This window comes from Erinaceus europaeus, chromosome 2, assembly GCF_950295315.1.
Source record: "Erinaceus europaeus chromosome 2, mEriEur2.1, whole genome shotgun sequence".
Classification (NCBI taxonomy): domain Eukaryota; kingdom Metazoa; phylum Chordata; class Mammalia; order Eulipotyphla; family Erinaceidae; genus Erinaceus; species Erinaceus europaeus.
The window spans coordinates 86,625,115-86,639,333 of NC_080163.1; the positions used below are offsets into that span (position 1 = coordinate 86,625,115).

The following is a 14,219-nucleotide window of genomic DNA, read 5'->3' on the forward strand; positions in this document are numbered from 1 at the left end:
ATAATGATGGTTAATTGACATATTTTATTTTATTTTCAATTTTTTAAAATATGTATTTATTTATTTCCTTGTGTTGCCCTTGTTGTTTTATTGTTCTAGTTATTGTTGTCGTCGTTGTTGGATAGGACAGAGAGAAATAGAGAGAGGAGGGGAAAACATAGAAGGGGAGAGAAAGATAGACACCTGCAGACCTGCCTTCACTGCTTGTGAAGCAACTCCCTTACAGGTGGGGAGCCCGGGGCTGGAACCGGGATCCTCACGCCAATCCTTGCGCTTTGCGCCACGTGGGCTTAACCCGCTGTGCTACTGCCCGACTCCCATACATCTTTTATTTTTTATTGGTATCTGTAAAAAGCAGTGAGGCATATTTTTTAAATTAATTTATTTTTATTGATTCAATAATGATTGACAAGTCCATTGGATAAGAGGCATACAATCCCACACAAACCATCTCCTCCAGTGGAAGCTTTCCTATTTTTTTTTAAATTTTTTAAATATTTATTTATTTATTCCCTTTGTTGCCCTTGTTGTTTTATTGTTGTTGTTATTATTGTTGTTGTTGATGTCATCGTTGTTGGATAAGACAGAGAGAAATGGAGAGAGGAGGGGAAGACAGAGAGGGAGACAGAAAGATAGACACCTGCAGAACTGTTTCACAACTTGTGAAGCGACTCCCCAACAGGTGGGTAGCCGGGGGCTCAAACCAGGATCATTATGCCAGTCCTTGTGCTTTGTGCCACCTGCGCTTAACCCACTGTGCTACTGCCCGACTCCTGAAGCTTTCCTATTCTTTATCCCTCTGGGATTATGGACCAACATTCTTTATGGGGTGCAGATGGTGGAATGTCTGGTTTCTGTAATTGCTTCTCCAGTGGACATGGGTGTTGGCAGGCCAACCCTTACCCCCAACCCGTTTCTATCTTTTCCTAGTGGGGCAGGGCTCTGGACAGGTGAGGTTCTAGGACATATTTGTGAGGTCATCTGCCCAGGGAAGTCAAGTGTCATGATAGCAGGCAGATTTTTTATTTCAAAGGTCATTTGAGAATCCGCCTTTATAAAGGAAAGTAAGATGCCCCAAATTCAGTATTATCAAACACATTAGATTTTACATGGTAAAATAAGCCTCAAACCAGGCATACTGACTTCAAATCTAATGTTCTAATGTTAACTACTGAGAAATTATTTCAACTGTTTTTTTCATGATGCATAGCATTGCTTACTGTTCAAAAAAGTAGACTTTGAATTCTTCAATCACTGATCTGGGACAGCACCACAGGAATCTTATTTATCCAGCAAGATCTGTTTTTAAGTTACTTGGGGATGCTGATCTTACATTTACAGAGACTGAAAGTCCATATTCATATCCACTCAATTTAACTTTATATTTACCCTAAAGTAAAGGTATATTTTGTCCCTTTTTAGGAAAATTTATTTATTTCACTAGAAACAGGTGCACTGCTTTGGCATATGCATGTGCAGTGCTTGATCTGCTTTGGAACTTTATGCACGTAAGTTCTTCGTACTATGGATGAGCTCTCTCTTATGGAGGACTATATATATATATATATATATATATATACACACATATATATGTATATATATGTATATATATATATATATATATATATATATATATCCAGTAAGTGATTTGTTATGCCTCCAAATGTACTCCTCATTGGCTATATGGCATCTCAAATTTGACCACTAACCACACACAAACACATACATAGAGATTCAGCAAGGTTACTAATAGGCCTCAGTGCATACATGACTAACCATTCCTAGAGGCATTTTCCCTCCCCCCCTTTTTTTTTCTTTCTTGTCCATTTTTTAAAAAAATTTTATTGCCACTAGGGTTGTCACTGGGGTCTCTTGCTGGTACTATGAAACTGTGAATTCATCACTCCTGGAGCCCAGCAGAAGGTAGGAGTTCTGGCTTCTATAATTGCTTCTCAGTTGGCCAAGGGCACTGGCAGGCCGATCCATACCCCAAGCTTGTTTCTAACTTTCCCTGGGCTCTGGGGAAGTGAGGTTCCAGGACGTATTAGTGAGGTCGCGTGCCCAGGCAATATTTTTCCTTTTTAATGCAACTGTTTAGATTTATCTTTACCTATTTATAAGGCTTGCATAGCAAACCAAGTTGACTTGCAGGACAGCACTGGGGGAATTCATGTGTGCTATTTGTAGGAACCTGTAACATCTAGTCAATTTCTATTTTCACCTATTGATTTGAAAAGAGTGAATCTGAGTAGTTGAAATTGTGAAGTATGAGACTATCCACTGCACTGACAGGGTGGCCTTTCCAGCCGGGCCTTTCTTTTGATTGTTCCTCCCTCCTCAGGAATCTGGCACCTTCATGCAGCCTCCTGGATCTGGGTAGCACTCCAACTCAGCTTCTGCAGATCTTCCTCTTGGCAAATCAAAATGTACCTAGAATCATTTGTGATGCCTTCCCTTCAAAGTCTCCCTTCTTTTAAAAATGAGAAAACTGGGATACTGAAAAGAATAAGGGAGATCAAGAAAGCTGGAACTGGCTATGATTGGTTTGGTAGATATGTTATATAGTTAGCAAAAAATATGTCAACCTGCATGAATGAATGCTATCACCTCAGCAAATGAGTGTTACTCAATAAATATGTTTGAATTTTTAAACATTCTAATACACTTTTACCACATTAGTCTCTTAGATGAAAAAAATCTAAAATTTGGAGTTACGTGACTTCCTCAAAGCTAAACACTGACGTCCAGATCTCTCTCTCTCTCTCTTTTTAAATTTTAAGTCTTTGCCTTGTTTCCTGTGTCCTCTGGGTTCTACTCTTTACCTTTCAAAGAGAACACACGGGTAAATTAAACTGTAGATTTACTTCAATGCCTACAAATGAACTGGCAGAGTCCACTTCCACCCCCTTCTCCTTTTCCAAGGATGTTAGAATTTTAAAGTCAACCTTCCGGAAGTCAACTCGTAGAGATGGCTCCCTGGGAATTTTATGCTGTGCAGGAAAGATTTTATTTTGTTTCTTTCGTGGCATTAAAATAATACCCCACCACTGTTATTTTTCCCGGAGTCTGACTGCTTACACAAAAGTGACAGATTAATTTAGAAATTAAATTCAAGTGTTTGCCTTTATCTATGCCAATGGTACGAGCAGTAGATGATTGACTTGTGTATTGGCCCCTATCACTGTGGATGACTGTAAGAAACATTAGAAATTGGCTCCACCTTCATTTCTCTCCCTACTCCTCCAAACCTTTTTACGCTTCAGAGTGCGGTCAAAAACCGTTTGGAAAGAATTTGAGGATTAAAACATGGCTCCGTAATTTCCAACACAAAGACCACAAACAGCGCTAGAGCACAAGAAGTATTTAAAAATATCACACTGAGAAGTTGGAGGACTACATAGTACAAGTGTTTCACGCCAGTCTGCCTAGATTGTTCATGCTTCCGCCTGGTACAGACCGTGCCAACGACACGTCGCGACGAATATCAGCTGCAGAAGAAGAAGAAGAAGAAGAACATCACCTGCAGTTCGAGGCGTGGGAAACATTGCGGAGAGGGTACGCGGGGGCTTGTAAGAAAGACCCTCAGAGAGGAGCGCGCACTGGGACTCTGGTGTGGCTGAGGTGCTGAGTGCTAAAGAACCCAAGCGCAGGTAGGAGCTGGGGAGATGCTGCAGGGCAAAGAGGGGCAGACGCTTCACTCGACTTTACGCTGCTGTAGCGACTGCAGCTACTGGGGAGCCCGCCCCAAATCGTGAGAGCTCAACAGCCGCTACTGTCCCGGAGGCGGACCCAGCCAGAGATTCCCTTTGGCGCTGCGGAGCTGGGGGCCAGGCGGGGCGTTGACGTCACCTCCCCTCCCCCACATCCACCAAGAGGGAGGGAGGGAAGGAGGGAGTGAGAAAAGAGGCAGCGATTCGCTGCAGCAGCTCCCGGCTGCAACTCCTGAACTCTCCCGCTCACTGCCCGGGCTTGTCCGGACCAACTTGGCTTCTTCCCCTCGGCTCTCTTTTCTTTAGCCCTTGTGCACTCTTCTTTCATTTCCCGTGGGTGCTCAAGTTCTTTCAAGAATCAAGCCTCCCGAGATGCGGCCGCCTGGGTCCGGGCAGCACCCACCGACTTCACTCGGGTTGTGGACAAGCTGAAGATCGGAGGGAGGAGACAAAGTTGCTACTTCAGACGCGGTTTTTTATACATAATCCAAACTGCGCCGGGGATTACGGAGCTAGGGGAAGGACTTTAAAAGTGGGGCACCAACGTCTCGGCTCGACTGGTGAGTTCATTGTTTGGTGCAGACATTTTTTTAAAATTTAAGTTTGAACGTAAATGCGGTTACTTGTGTGTATTTGCGTGTGTGTGTGTTGTGGATGATATCAAGCTCTGAACTAGTCCACGGAAGCGAGAGCATCCTGCAGGCTTTTCGCTCGGCACACTGCACACCCCTCTGGGCAGTGCACAGTTCGGGAATGATACCTCAGTTTCCATGTGTTTGGGAATTCGTGAAATACACACAGAGCGGGGAAAAAAAAACTTAGGAAGCTGTGCTGTTTGTACATTATTTTGAATGTAACTTATTATAGAAATGGTGCCCAGGGAGGGGGCATCGCGGGCCGCGTTATCTGCAGTCGCGCAGCGCCCCCTAGTCCGCACACTCGGCAGGGCGCGCGCTCCCTGCTGGCTTCCGCGTGGACCTCGAACTTGGACCTGCAGGGCGCTCCTGGGACGTGGGCGTGGGCTTCGTCGCCGCCACTCCACCTTCATTTAGCGCCCACTACCTTTCCATTTTTACATGATTTACAAATACCATTTGGCGTCAGCTAGATACAGAGGCGGTGATGGAGGAAAGCGTTTTTATTTCCAGCAGCCCTCCTCCCAAACGACTAACCTCCCCCACCAACCCCCCAATTTCCTAGAGCCTTTGGTATAGGCTGATTATCAAAAGGACAGACGAGGAGCTTACACTACATTTATTTTCAAGTTAAGGTGATTCGATGATAGCAAAGAGATACACCTTTATTTTCCGTTGGGGCTAAAGGGATCTATAGAATGGTGATAGCACCAATCTGAAATCTCCAATTCCTGGCTCTCATCTGTTCCTGTGGCAACTTTTAAGGTTTCTCAGTAAGCTGGAAAATCGGGATTTCCATACATGTTTTAGCCTGAGTAAGCGCTCTTTATTAAAGAATGATATGTTTATCCAGAAATTGTTTTGTTATTCAAAAATGTAATTTTATGTTATGAGATGGTATCTTAAACTTTTTTTCCCCCCTCCACCTCTTCCTTGCCATCCTCCTACCCACCCTTTCCCTCAAACTGTTGGTATTATTCTGTGGTAGGTAGTGTTTTGTTCACAGTTGTAATTCTTGTAGGGATGCAAACTCTTTGAGCTTGGAGATCCACTTTTGAGGTTCCATGTATGAAATCGACTTGTGATTTCAGGAACATTTCGCGCAGTTAGGGCCGCGGCCAAATGTTTGGATGGGTTTTTTGCTGGGTGTGGGAATTTGTGTGTAGTGTAAATAATGCACAGAGAATACAACAATACAACAACAATCTCAGTGCTGCGATTCAGCACACTCATTCTGCAGACATTGTTTTTCATTCCTAGCCATAACCTGCTAGGCCCCTTTATTCAGCCACCATCTCTCTACAATGGTGTAATAGGAGACTGCGTTAACTTTGTACCAGAGAAATTCTGTCTTTAGCCCAAGACTCGGTCGCCCTCATCTGCTTCCTACTTTCTCCTGCAGTTCCCTCCTCCGGGCCCAGGGAAACCATATCTCTTTGTGCCCACAGTATTAAAATGTTCGAGCTCCCGCAAACTTTCCGAGGTTATGTCCGCCCTCCCCTCCTGGATGCTATCCAGCGACGGGGAGCAGTTCATTCGGGGCTTAGGCTGAGTTTCAGCAGCTCTGAGCTCGGGTCTGGAGCTTTGCGGACGCTGAGAACAGCCTCGCCGCCCGGGGACTGGGGACTGCGCGCGCTTGTAGAGTGGGGGTAGGGGGAGTTCCCCAAGTGGGGTGTCCCCCCCCAACTTGTAGCATCTAGTTGACTCGCTTCAGTTTGGCTACTAGACACTCCTGGAAAAGCCAACGAGGCAGCACGACTGGCTTTTGTCCCGCAGACCTGCTGTGTGTAGTGCTGCTGCTGGTGGTGGTGGGGGTAGGGGTGTGCTCCAGGGGAGGCTGGAGTTGAGACTTGTGTGTAACTCGGGCTGGGGCGGTTTGGGTATCTAACTAGCTCTGCAAGAAGAGGTCTCTGAGGAAGCGCTTTCATTTTCTCCAGATTTTAGTGTGGATTGAAGAAGGAAGTAGATTCTGATCTGACTGCATTCCTTTCGAGACCTTTGGGAAGATTTTCTCCTACCCTGCAATTGCAATCCCAGAACCATTCAAATGCAAATTTTGGAATGCCCTGAAGCCTCTGGAAACTAAAAGGGATGCGTGGGCAGCTTCTTTAGCTGAGGTGTTTTTTGTTGTTGTTGTTGTTTTTTGGTGTGTGATGGGGAGAGTGGGAGCTAATGTTACCCCTTCTCCTAGCAGGAAACTTTCCAATTCGTTCCCTACACAAAACGTCACTAGGTAGCCTACTTGCTCAGAGTTGGTTGCTCAAGCTTCTGGGGACCGCAGACTTACAGTCTCCCAGTTTGGTTTCTTGGAGGAAAGTCGGATCGAGTTTCAGAGCTGGAGAAACAAGTGCCGGCGCTCGCAGGCGTGGCCGTAGGCGGAGGGATACAAGCCGCGTGTGGCTCGGGAGGCGCCAGTGTTGAGGAGGCGGTCTCTCAGCGGAGCACGCGGACGGCTAGCGGCGGCTTCCGAGCCGGGCGCGCGGACGGCGAGGTCCCGCAGCGGACAGCATGCGGACCCGCGGGCGCATCCAGGCTCCTCGCCGCCCCGCTCCCCGCTCCGGGACGCGCTGAAAGGACGCGGTGCGCGCTCCCGACAGCGTCTCCGCGACTTGGGGCCAACTTTGCTGTAAGTTTTTTGGAAGCAAAGTTGTGTGTTGAAGCCTCGCTGCGGCTGCCGGGACCTGCGGCTGTGCTCGGGAGACTTCCCCCTATCCCCACCCGCCTTTTGGGGGTATTATTTAGACTCCTGGCGTGGGGGTTCAGGGGACACACTTTTCCCGACTGTTACTACGGATCGTATCCCTGCCGCTTTGGAAAACTCGGCTATAAGCATTAGCCAGGCTGATCGAGCCTCCGAGATAACCCCCTGATGGCAATAGGAAAAGGAAAAAACAAAACAAAAAAAAGCGTTAGCCAGGCTTAGAAGGTGGGAGTGCCGGAGCGCCTGCAACTTGCAAGTGCAGAACTGGCCTTCCGTTCGGACCGCTTTTGGGGAGGGTGCGGAGGTGGAAGGATGTCTGTGTGGCTGCAGATGGTGGTGGTGGTGGGGAGAACTATTCCGGACGTGGACGGAATGGTAATTAAGAAGCTGAGCGCGGCGCGCCGGGGGCTGGTCCTGGAGCCATTGCTGGAAATCAAAGCGGCGGCCGAGGCGCGGGGCTCCCGGAGCTCCCCGGGGCGGCGGGAGGGTGAGAACTTCCGCCGCGCCCCGCAGCTCGGAAACTTCAGTAGCGCGCTGGGCTCTGCGCTCTCCCGAGGTTCGCGTGCCTGCCCAGGATTTAACTTATCTCGGCTCCTGCTCATTTCTGCAGTTTGTGAAATAGTTGCTTCGTAGGTGAAATGAAAGCAGAGGCCGGTCGCCGAGAGATGGACTTTAGACCTGGAGAATCTCAAGAGTTTCCTAGATAGATTTGTGTCCTGAAAGGGTCCTGCTCTGAGGTGGAAGTGCTTAACAAACTGGTGGTGTTGATGGAATAGGGGTAGCTACGTATGACTGGTAAATTTGCTGGGTTAAGATGTATTTTTATTTATTTATTTATTTATTTATTTATTTATAATCAGTTGTTTGTCCCTGACTTTACTAGAACTCGTAGTAAGATCTGTATTATAAAGAGATTATGGTTCATCAGTGCTTCTTAACTGTGAAGGACTTATAAGGAAGCTTAACTTTCTGTTGTCTGAGGTTTTTTTTTTTTTTTGTCCCCCCTGATGTGAATTGCAGGGCTTTGGAAACAAGAACGCAGTTGTATGAGGTAGGAAAATAAACTCATAAACATTTTTTTATGTAGTTAAGTTTTTTTTCCCCTCTGGGTATCTGAATTATGATTTCATTAAGTGAGTCTTGCTAAGTAACACCACACACACCCTGCTAGGTAACTAACCCCCCCCCCCCACACACACACACTCCTTTTTGGCTTACTGGCTATTTACATAGTGACTACTAAAATGTGAAAAAATTGAAAATACAAAAATAATCTCCATTTGTTTATTTATTTTTACCAGAGCACTGCTCAACTCTGGTTTATGGTGGTGCAGATGATTGAACCTGGGGCTTTGCAGCCTCAGGCATGAGAATCCCTTTGCATAACTACTATGCTATCTACCTCTGCCCTTTTCATTTATTATTTTTTTATAAGTGCGGGTTATTTTAAATTTTGATTGAAGGGATGTTTCTTATACTCTACGAAAGTTTCAGGTGTACATCACCATAGGAAGCAGATTCTTAATTTATTTTTTAAAAATATTTTATTTATTCCCTTTTGTTGCCCTTGTTTTTTTTATTATTTTGTAGTTATTGTTGTTGTTATTGATGTCGTCATTGTTGGATAGCAGAGAGAAATGGAGAGAGGAGGGGAAGACAAAAGGGAGAAGGAAAGACACCTGCAGACCTTGCTTCACTGCTTGTGAAGCAACTCCCCTGCAGGTGGGGAGCCGGGGGCTCTAAGCGGGATCCTTACATGGACGGGTCCTTAGTCGCACCACGTAGAAAGCATATTCTTAAGGCATAATATATTTAGACAGTTTTCAGTAGTTTAAGAAATTTTTATCTGTTAAACCTAATTAGTAGAGTTGTAATTCTCTCACCCAACATATCCAGTTGCATTTCTTCATTTATATAAGCTAACTTTGATATTTGACTTTGTGGTTAGGGAAGACAGGTTTAGTTCCAAATTAGTTAATGTCTCTTACCTTATACATTTAAGCTTTAAAATAGATATAAAGATACCTAAAACAACATAGTTTCTGAAAACACCAATTGATATAACCTCCTCAATTGATAAAACGCCAAGTATGGCATTCAACAAACCCAGTTTTATGTGAGGTTTGAACTAAGTGAAGTGTGCATGCATTATGTACCCATTTCTTGAAAAATAAGTATCTTAAATGACAATTCTTTGTCACTCAGAGGTGATACTGTTACAGGACTTCATAAAATCATTCAGACCACCTTTTTATTCACTTGTATACTTTAATTAGTCTCTAGAAGTACCCCAAGAGGGTTCTCATCATGTTAATGGATCACTTAAATCTGTGTTATGGATGTGTGCCAAAATGTGAATATAAAAATTATGTGCAAACTCATACTGTATTCATTGCCCTGATTCCTTGCCTCTCTAGTTTGCCTTTAGACTTAGCTCTTTAGCCACCTGTGAATCACTTAGTTCTTTGAATGTCAAGAGATGAAAGGCATCTTGGAGTTGTTTTACTACCCTTATCAAATCTACCTATTTTCCACCCAGAGTTAGCTGGATTTATATAGTGAGTAAACTGAATCAAACTAGTGCTTTATTGTTGGATTACTTGTCTCAGTGGCCTAAAAAAAAACAAAAACAAAAACACAGTTTGAGGGCAGGAAACCAGAAGGCTAGGTGTCTGTTTAATCTTTATAAGTGGGAAATTGCAGTAGCTTCCTTTTGACCAGATCATATAGGTGATGAAGCTAAACTGTTTTTTCTTTGTTTGCTTTACTTTATTGTTCAATTTGCAAGTATTTTTTTTCTTTAGGTGCAGGAAAGGAGTTCTTGAAGTGAGTGACATGGGTGGATGATACATTTTAAGTAAAACTGGGAAATTGTTTTTTCTTATATCTGAGGTGAACATTTTATTTCAAATTTGTATTCAGTTCCTGATGAGAGTATGCCGGTTTTCCATTTTATAACATTACATTTTTTAACCTTTAATTTTCCTTTCCTTTAAATTCAAGATTAAAATATTCAAATTCTTACTTAATTTCAAAAGTTCATTATGTATTTAGAGATAAGTCTACAAAGTAATTAAATGTCTTCTACAAATCACTTAGGAAAATCAGTCATTTAATCTTTAATCTATCATAGAATATTAAAGTATTATGTTTCAGAATAAGCTCTACAATATGTATACTATTTGACATCATGTATAGCCAACTTGAAAGCAGGTGTTTTTTTTTTTTTTTTTTTTTTGAAGTACTGGGAATTAGAACCGTCTCAAGGACAGCCATCTGCAGTGTTTTTACTAGCCTGGTGGTTGCACGTGTGTGTGTGTGTGTGTGTGTGTGTTTGTATTAATTTTAGAATGAATGGATGTATTATTTCCCTTCTTTCCCTGCTCTACTTTAGTCTTGCATTCTATTTTTCATTTTTTAATCCTTTATCCATCTGTCCATTTAGCCATAAGTGTGGGTCTTTGCAGTGCCATAATGGACCAGGCACAGGACTACACTAGTAAACAAATAATTTTGCTGCCCTCAGGATGCTTACAAGCCAGTGTAGGGATAGGCCCATAGTTATGTCCAGTGCCATAAGAAGATCTACCAAGGTTAGGATAGTTAGAATGAGGTGGGTGGGTTCTGTTGGAAGAACAAATCAGTAGGAAATGATAAGCGTAAAGCCACATTGTAGAAGCTCATGCTGTGACTGAATTTGTGGTGTGCTGTATGATCAGAAAAGAAAATGAAGACCTAAGCATAGCATGCTATCTTTATGATGACACTATCATCAATTCCTCTCTAATAAACTTTCACGGAATGTAAAACTTTTTTTTTCTCCTCTTTGTGTTCGTAAAGATGGGGATGATTGAGAACCAGGTGGTGGTGCACCTGGTAGATGCACTTGTTAGAATGCTTTTGGACTTTGTTCAAACCCACTTGCCCCCTGTAGGGGGAGAGCTACACAATTGGTGAAGCAGTGGTGTAGGTGTCTCTCTTTCACTCCCTCACCCCTCTTGATTTTTCTCTGTTTCTATCCAATAAATAACTAAGGAGATGATAATTTTTATGGGACAGAAGTTAGGAAAGAAAAGAAGGAAAGAAAGATGAAAAGACCCTAACTATATGTGAGGCCTGATGGGTAGAAAAGATAAAATAGTAATGCTAGCATTATTATTATTTTTTCAAAATTTTTATTTATTTATTTATTCCCTTTTGTTGTCCTTGTTTTATTGTTGTGGTTATTATTGCTGTCATTGTTGTTGGATAGGACAGAAATGGAGAGAGGAGGAGAAGACAGAGAGGGGAGAATAAGATAGACACCTGCAGACCTGCTTCACCACCTGTGAAATGACTCCCCTGCAGGTGGGGAGCCAGAGGCTCGAACCAGAAACCTTACGCCGGTCCCTGCACTTTGCACCACCTGCACTTAACCCGCGGTGCTACTGCCTGACTCCCAGCATTATTTTTTAAAAGGTGAGGGTGGTGATGTTTCAGATAGCATGCCCCACATCTTTCCATGGGGTCATTAACTCAGGATAGTGTAGTTGTTTCAAACCTGTGTGAATTATACTTTTTTTGGTTTGAGATAGGAAGTAATATTGGGAGATTAAATTACAGAGCTAGGTGAAGGTTAGGTTATCGTAGACTTTTCATATAAAGCTCAGAAGAATATAGCTGATAAATAAGCTAAGGGAGAAATTCAGAATATTTGCAAACTAGGGAATAACATCACAAGGAAGCTTTAATGATATTAATCTGATAGTAGAGTATATAGCCTAAACAGTGTGAGATCTAGGAAGTAGGATTACTGAGATTATAGTGTTTGTTTCTGAAGAAATACAAATATGAACAGGTAACACATGTAGAAGTAGAAGGGAGCAATTGTAAGAAATTGGGCAAGAAAAGAAAAACATCTAGACATTTGTAGATATGGACATTTGGCAAGTAAGAATAAAGTCAGGACTGGGAGATAGCTCATCTAGGAGAGCGCATACTGTGTCTGAGGACCCAGATTTGAGGTCTGGCACCACATGGAAACACTGCATTGGGGAAGCATCACAAGCAGAAGAGTGATACTATAGTATCTCTGTCACTTGCTTTCTGTGAGCCTCTATCTTACATTGAAACAAGTCTGATAGATTGAGCAGACTTCATGGCAAAAAAAAAAAAAATCAAATCATAGAAATTCTGAACATAGTTTAGAGAAAGGAAGTGAAAGAATGTGTATGTATCTATGGACACTAGTAGACTGTGAAGATTTTAGTCTAGTCTCATAGTTTTTCTTTTTTATTTGGTTTATATGACTACAATAGGAGTGTACATAGACACCATTCCCACCACCAAAAGACTGTGTCCCATCCTATCCTTCCCACCCACCCACCCACCCACCCCCAAGTGAAGCCAAACATCCACCCTCATAGTTTTCCAAAGGAAAAAAAATTGGAGTCCCAGAATTATGTAACTTTCTTGAATTCAAATAGCTCATTAGTGTCAAAGCTGGGGCTCTAGTCCTCCCTTTTTTATTTGATATGTTCCTTTGCAAATTTGGTTGATTTGGGAAGTGGTGAAACTCATCATTGAACTAGGAAAATCCAGTAGCATAGCAATAGAATATTGGGTAAGCAGGCTGTAAAATTTAATTCTGATGATTAGCTCTGGAGGAGTGTTCAGTTGGGAGAACATAGACGTGGAAATGTACACTTTAGTAAGTAGCAAGGTTTTAAGTGTGATGATGTGTGCATGTATAAAAAGAGTTGGCTGACAGATGTTTATAATGTCAAGCTTTAGGGTGCAAAGTCCAGAGTAATGGATAGAGAATTTATTATTTTCATGTTTTGGATTACCACTTTGTTTAGATAGTCTGACAATATAGTAGACTCATGCGTATCAGGGAAGAGAATCAGGATTGTGAGATATGACATTAAGTTTAGGAGGATGAGTACTGAGAAAGTCTTTGGTATTTAGTATTTTTTTCCTTTGTCTTTTAATTTTTATTTATAAAAAGGAAACACTGACAATGGACTTAGTATTAACTTGTGACATCTGAAGCTGTTCAGGGATGGACCTGATGTCTTACAGAACAGTTGAGGCTAGAAATACCTTTGGAGGGGAGGAAGTTCTGAGGAAGTTAAGGTGGTACTGAGAAAACTACTTGTAGGACTCTGCCTTTGTAAGAAAGAAACCTCAAAGTTATATTTAAGTTGAAAAGAACCTGTATGGATTTGCAAGAGGTGGCAGTATTGAGGGGTCATTTGGTTGCTGTATTTAATGTGGGAGGTAATTTAGGAAGAGATGCAGAAAAAAAACAGGATCTTATGTCTTCAGGGATGTCTTTTTAACTCTGATGGAAAGAAAGAAGCAGAGAAGATAGGGTAAGAATTGTTTAAGGAGATATGAACAAGGGCACTTTCTGCCAGATGACTTCTATACTAAGCAGACTGTATATGGGATACTGACCTTCCTGATCCATTATTTAGTAAAATATCTGTAGTGTTTCTATTTGGGAACCCTCATAATTTGAACTGTAATAAAATCTAGCTAATTTGGGAGTGGAAGAATAGCTAGTGTTAATTGCTGGTTACTTTCACAAAGTTTGTATATGTTTTTTTGTTTGTATAGAAAAATACATTAGGTATTCCTAAATCAAGAAGTAAACAGCCTGCTTCTTAGCTGCTCTGTGAATAAAATTTGCTCTGACCTGTGAGGGTGAGTGTAAGTCTGAAGGTGAAAGGGATAACGGGAGGATAGTGTGTGAAGAAAAGAGTAGCTTCACTAGACATATATATGCAACCTATATTTGCATTTCTTGACTCATGTCACAGTAGCATAGAGCAACTAGAAGCAGTCATCTTTTTAGCTATATCTCTCTCACTCACTCTTTTATTTGCCCCCAGGGTTATCGCTGGGGCTCAATGCCTGCAGTGTGAATCCACTGGTCCTGGAGGCCATTTTCCCCCATTTTATTGCCCTTGTTATTGCTGTTGTTAGAACAGAGTAACCAAGAAAGGAGGGGGCGGGAGTCGCGTTGTAGCGCAGCGGGTTAAGCGCAGGTGGCGCTAAGCTCAAGGACCAGCGTCAGGATCCCGGTTCGAGCCCCCGGCTCCCCACCTGCAGGCAGGCCCTTTCACAGGCGGTGAAGCAGGTCTGTAGGTGTCTGTCTTTCTCTCCCCTTCTCTGTCTTCCCCTCCT

General features: G+C 42.8%; 1 protein-coding gene across 6 annotated transcripts in view; it reads left to right on the forward strand.

Moving 5' to 3' along the window:
• The first annotated feature begins 3,851 nt into the window (after nucleotides 1–3,851).
• The window catches only part of FAT1 (FAT atypical cadherin 1), a 135,654-nt gene continuing 125,286 nt past the window's right edge, over nucleotides 3,852–14,219 (forward strand). For 3 of the 6 annotated variants that reach the window (XR_009547664.1, XR_009547665.1, XM_060183644.1), the window contains exon 1: nucleotides 3,852–4,270. The gene's annotated coding sequence lies outside the window, so the exon portion shown is untranslated. Of the gene's footprint in view, nucleotides 4,271–6,770; nucleotides 6,972–14,219 lie in introns of those variants that run through there. The other 3 variants (XM_060183626.1, XM_060183636.1, XM_016185821.2) reach the window with 3 other exon arrangements.